This window comes from Pipistrellus kuhlii, unplaced genomic scaffold (assembly GCF_014108245.1).
Source record: "Pipistrellus kuhlii isolate mPipKuh1 unplaced genomic scaffold, mPipKuh1.p scaffold_m20_p_19, whole genome shotgun sequence".
NCBI classification, from domain to species: domain Eukaryota; kingdom Metazoa; phylum Chordata; class Mammalia; order Chiroptera; family Vespertilionidae; genus Pipistrellus; species Pipistrellus kuhlii.
Window position 1 is genome coordinate 15,249,088 of NW_023425504.1, and position 6,004 is coordinate 15,255,091.

The following is a 6,004-nucleotide window of genomic DNA, read 5'->3' on the forward strand; positions in this document are numbered from 1 at the left end:
CCTCCTACACACTTCCTACTGGGGATGTGCCCTCAGCCAATGTACATGCCCTTGACTGGAATCGAACCTGGGACCTTTCAGTTTGCAGACCGACTATCCACTGAGCCAAACTGGTTTTGGCACACATTAAATATTTTTCAATCATTCCTCAAAAAAACTGTGGGGGAAAGATGGAAAAAAATAAGTCCACATCTGACTTGGCTCTCTTTACTTATAAGTCATTCTCCAAAATGTGTTACATTTATCATCTAACTTAATATTCAAAATATTAATTTTCACAATAAGGGTATATGTACTAGAATATGATAATTTTATAAATGGAGGGGAGGAGGCACAGAAAGTATAAATGATTTTACCAACAACACATAGTAAAAATTGGAACCAAATTTAAAACCCTGGCAACCTGACTCCAGTTTGGAATTCTTAACCACGATCATATTCTGAGTTATCACATAGTAAACTCTCCCAAAATATACTTGCCTGACTTTAGACTAAGGAGACTAGTGATTCAATGAAATGACTAGCTGATTCTCTTCTCTTCAGCACAAACTGAATGCTTTTTTCACTCAATTTATTGAATCAACAGGTAACAATTTAACATATTTTGCACTAGCATTAATCATACACAAAAACACAAAGGAGTGAAAAATAAGATGATTGGGAGTATAGGGACTAACAGACACATGAGGGTAACATAGTGAGAAAAACCTCTCTGGCATTAAATGAATTGCACCTGGCAAAGATTCCACATACTCTGTTTCCCCACTTGTCCCTAGAGATTTAAGCTTCATTGTTTATTTATTTTTAATTTCCAAAATTAAAGCATCTCTCAGGTATTTTAAAATAAATTTAAGTAAAAAGCCAAGCACAAATAAGGAAAACTAGACTGTAATAAAGGAAAGTTTCATTCTCCCAAATTTGATGGGTATCAGTCTTCTCCTTGATTTAGCAGCATATTGAGATATTCATGAATAAACTACAGAGCAGCTCTATACAGTATTTCCTCCCTATCCTGCATTCTCTGAATGCACTGGCCAGAAATTCTTAAATTTCATACATCATTTCCAACTAGTGTGTTGACTCTGTAGTCATTACCAAGCTCAGCCTGAGCACTAAAAAAGAACACACACCAACATACAAGCACACATATTTGGCATTGTCACAGTTAGTGCAAAATAATACAAGTCCACTGCACTAACTATGCCACCAGCTAGAAAAGTCACAGACCCGGAATATAAAGTACCTACAACCTAATTAATCTTTGTGCTTGTTTGTTTGCCAAGGCTAGTTGGATATGGATGTCAATTCAAAATAAGTCTCAGGCATTGTGGAAGTCATAATAAGTAGTTGAAAAAGCCCAAGGCAGAAGTTTCCTTAATAGTGTGGGTGTCAGGTACGGGAATGCTGGATATTTACCAAACATAACAGTGTTATTTATTAGACTCTATGTCAGTCATCAAATTTGAATTTTGTGCTTTTCTTGAGACAATGAACAATGATGAGAAAAATCTCATTTACTTTAGAGTTGAGGTTATTTTTAAAACCTTTTTGAAATATGGTAGCAATCATACTTGGGTAAAAACTGCTGTTTGAATTTTAACCTTGCTATCTGACTTCGACCTTCCATTACTTGCTTAAACAATAGGGTAGTTACAGGAGATTGACTCCCACTGACTCAGTAGCTTCAGGGGTAGAAACTATAGATAATCTTTAGTTCTGCTTTTGTATTATGGGCAAGATAGGGCCACATTCCAATTTCCAGCAGGGTTTGACTGGGAACCGACCCTGCTGGCTGTCCCCAGTCTTTAGAATTTAGTCTTTAGGATTTAGAAACAGATAAGGACGGCGAGTTCTTTGTCCTGAGGGGCCAATCAGGGTTAGCTGAGGCAGTGACATCACCACTGACCTGAGTAAAAACCCTTGGACTGGGCGAAATTCGCTCTCTTCCTCCATGCAGCCGGCGTGAGTGGGACAGCCCATGCTAGCATGGAGAAGGCTCTTTTGTTTATTGCATCGGACTCGGCTCCCTGGTGGTCCTTGGCGATCACGAATTAATCTAGGATCCCCAGCCAGGACCATGAGGGACCCCACTCCGGAGAGCCTGACTGGCCATGGTAGGTGTGTGTTTGTCTGTGTTTTTGTGTGAGCGCTCTGGAGGGACTGCCCCTCCATCGAGGCTCTTACCTGGGTGTTTGCTGGCTGCTGCGTCAGCCACAGTTTGAGCCCGGATTCGAATCTGTAATAAATTCTTGCTGGCTTAATCAAATTGGCTTTGGTAGTCCATCTTTTGGGGTCTCGCTCCGTAATACTTTTGCTTTTCTATTGTACTTCCCCACCCCCCTTCTCATTCCAGGTCCTCTATAGGAATAACAAGAACACTAAGATTTTTCAGTGCTTGTTGGTTTAAATCATGCTATCCATATTCACATGCTCTTCTCTTTGGATAAAATGCCTCCTTTGTGAGATATATATCTAGGACAAGGTCAGCATGACCCATGTATCAGTAAGGGTTCTCCCAAGAAACAGAACCAACAGGATATCTATCTATCTATCTATCTATCTATCTATCTATCTATCTGAATGTCCCAAGTCCTGCAAGGTTCAGAGTTCTGTATCTGGAGAAGGGGCTGCAGGCCAATGAAAAAGACAAAGACAAGAAATAATAATTTGGAAATATCCGGGGCCAGGCAGGCAAGCCCAATGCCAAGAGAAAGGACTTTCACTGGTGCCCAGGCCTTTTATTCAATTTGGGATACACCTATAGCCCTTAGGCAGGCAATTTCCAGTAACTGACAGACTATCTTATCAGTAAAGATTTAGATGACTATCTGGTGGGGAAGTTGCTTCAGCTACCATTGTCTCCACTCAACAGTGGGTGCATAGCTCTCACCTTTGCCAGGACTCAAGGGTCACCAGCATTCCAGGCTCCTGTCCACACCTCTCCGCTGGAGAAGACAATAGGCGTTTTCCCACATATCTATATATCTGTTAAGTTATATTGAATCATTTCAAGAAACTGGATCACATGATCATGTGATTATGGAACATGGCAAGTTTGTAATCTGTAGAACCGGCCAGCAACACGGAAATTCAGGTAAATGCTGATGTTGCAGTTTCGAGTCTAAAAATAATAGGACAGGTTGAGTGGAAACTCAGGTATGATTTCTTTGCTGTGATCTTGAGGCAAAATTTCTTCTTTGGGAAACCTCAGCCTTTGCTCATAAGGCCTTGTACTGATTTAATGAAGTCCACTTACATTATGAAGGGTAATCTGCTTTAAAGTCAATTAATTGTAAATTTTTATGACATATAAAATAACTTCACATTAATATTTAGAAAAGTGTTTGACCAAACAATTGGGCATCAAACCCTAGGCAGCTTGACACATAAAGATACCCATCACACCCCAAACACCTATATGCATATAAACACATGCACATAGAACACTGGTTTCATTATCCCTGTGTTCTAAACAACTGAGCTAAGTATGCTGGTTTATTGAATAAATATTTAAATAACATACTTCTAGTAAGGAAAATTCATGAATTATTAAATAAAATAAAACTTCCCTATTGGCTTTCAGAAGAGGTGTGTTTTTCCTTTCACTGAAAGTATATGACAGTTAATATGCTAATCTACTGAGAATGAAGTAGGAATCCTCTGATTAAGCTGTGTTCTTTTTCTACAATTCATGGGGTTGAGCTTTCCAAAACATCTGAAATGCTCAGGCAATTTTACTTAGCTAATAGCATTGAGGATGAGTTTATTCATTACAGCATTCATCTTATTGGCAACTGGCCAACACTACTTAAGCCAAGCCAAAAACCTCTCAAAACAAAACATTATTTACCCAATACTATTTTGAAAAAGAAATAACTTTGTCCCACCAAACTGGCTAGTTTAATAATTATAGGCTACAAGAATGCCATTTTGGACAGCTTTTACATTATACTGCTCGCCATCCATGACACAATTATTAAGAGCCTTGGATGGTTTACCTAAATAGTCACAAACAATGTGGTAGCAGATGGTTTTGGTATCCACCACCTGCTAAAGCTGTATCAGCATGTGTATTTGAAAAATTGTTCTGTAATGTTTAGTTAGTGGCCAGTTTTCTTTATCTATTTTTGAAGGTCATGTTAATAAATAGTTTATCTAGACAAACCAATGCTCTTTTACATAGGTTACCAGCTTTATCAATTTTTCTTAGAAAACATTTCTACCTCTTGATCAAACTATCAATAACAAAATCAGGCTGCGATTTAGCCTAATCTCAGGCAATTAAACCACATACTTTATTAAACCTTCGTCATGCCCATTAAAATTAATTGAGACCTTAGCCTTTGCCGGACTCTTTTTTAATGAGCTTGGAGGAAAAGATAATAAATCCAGCAAACAAGTTATTTAATGACCATAGTTTCCATATAATTTTTAGTTGGCTTAAACTGAAATTAATTGTATATTTCTACTTTAAATTTTTAAGATTATTTTCCTGGAAATGTCTACGTGTTTTCCAAAACTAATAAAGTCCTTAATGTGCCCCAGAAGAAAAACAGTGCTATGAAAATACAAGATAAAAACAATTTAAAAATAGTATCCATTTAAAGGTCAGATTTTGCTAAAGAGACAGCCTAGCCAGTGGATTATTAAAAGTTTCATTAATAGTCAGTGGATTGCTGAATGCAGTCACACTTTTGCATAATTGCTAAACCAGGGACAGAATTTATTCACTTATAATTTAAATCTTATGCTCACAGTTCTCAAGTGATTTCATTAGACAGGTGAACTGACTAGTACATGACAAAGATTTTCCTCTTGGAGTTTGATATATTTTATGCACATTGATTCTACAGACGACCCAAAGTAGCTTGTACCTCTAATATGATTTCTGAATAACTAGATTTTAGTAACTGAGGGAGCTAGAGAGTTGATAACATATTGAAGACAGTCTTCTGATCTCCTGTATATATACTTAAATACTGTAATGTTGCATGCAATCAACTCCCTTTATGTTTAGTAACAAAATTTGCAAATATATTTCTATTTCAAAAAATAAAAGGTACAATGACAATTTAAGAATATATAACCACATTACTAAATCCTGGAGGGAAAAACAAACTCTCACTATGTTAGTAAGATTAGTCCTATGGTCAGTCAAGTAATTGCCATGAGCAAATGTAAACAACTACATGATTTTAAGTTACAGACATTAAATCTCTACAATTCTGACCATAACATTAAACCTCAACAGTTATGACCACAACTTTCTCTATCTTTAGAGTAGTGAAAAACATGATTGATTCCTTTTCCCTACTACCAATTAAGCAGTAGGAAAAATGGATAGTTTCATTGTACTTTCCTTAGCCTGTGTTCAAGGTAATGGGAACAAATGATGGACTATGGAAATATGTCAAATTTTCTGACATCAGCAATTCAAGAAATGTCTCTCTACTAAATTATCTCACTAATTCTGTAACATCAAACTATTCTGTCCTTTTCATAATCACCCTCAATATGCTTGAGGTCTGAATATACAACACAAGAAAGGCTTTTGTTATCAATCAAGCAATTAATATTCATTGAGTATCGCAAGTGTGCTTTGAGTATCATCCTTCCATAGGGGACACACTGGTCTCCTCTGTATCATTCCAATTTTAATATATGTGCTCCCAAAGTAAGCATTGGATAGTGCTTTGGGAATCAGAGTAGTGTGGGAGTTACACAGTCCACAGATGAACAATTTAAAGATTTACTCATTCCATTAAAATATATAAAGCTAATTTACTAGGACTAAATATCTTCCAGGATCACAAAATTAGTAAACATTTATATTCAATATATCACACAATAAAAACAATAATAATGTTGCAAAGTGCATCTTCAGTGGACATGGGCTGTATTAATATTTACTGAATTATCAAACTAAGCCATAGTTTTATGTAGATACTAAGTCAAAGAAAATCATGGGAATATATCTTAGATTGCCTTTTCTCAACACTGTCAC

The 6,004-nt window shown here is 36.6% G+C and overlaps 1 non-coding gene across 1 annotated transcript; it reads right to left on the reverse strand.

The window, feature by feature from the left end:
* Positions 1–5,572: 5,572 nt before the first annotated feature.
* On the reverse strand, positions 5,573–5,682 carry LOC118722239. The gene has a single exon (XR_004988943.1). It is a non-coding gene; the product is annotated as a U6 spliceosomal RNA (small nuclear RNA).
* Between the last annotated feature and the right edge of the window lie 322 nt (positions 5,683–6,004).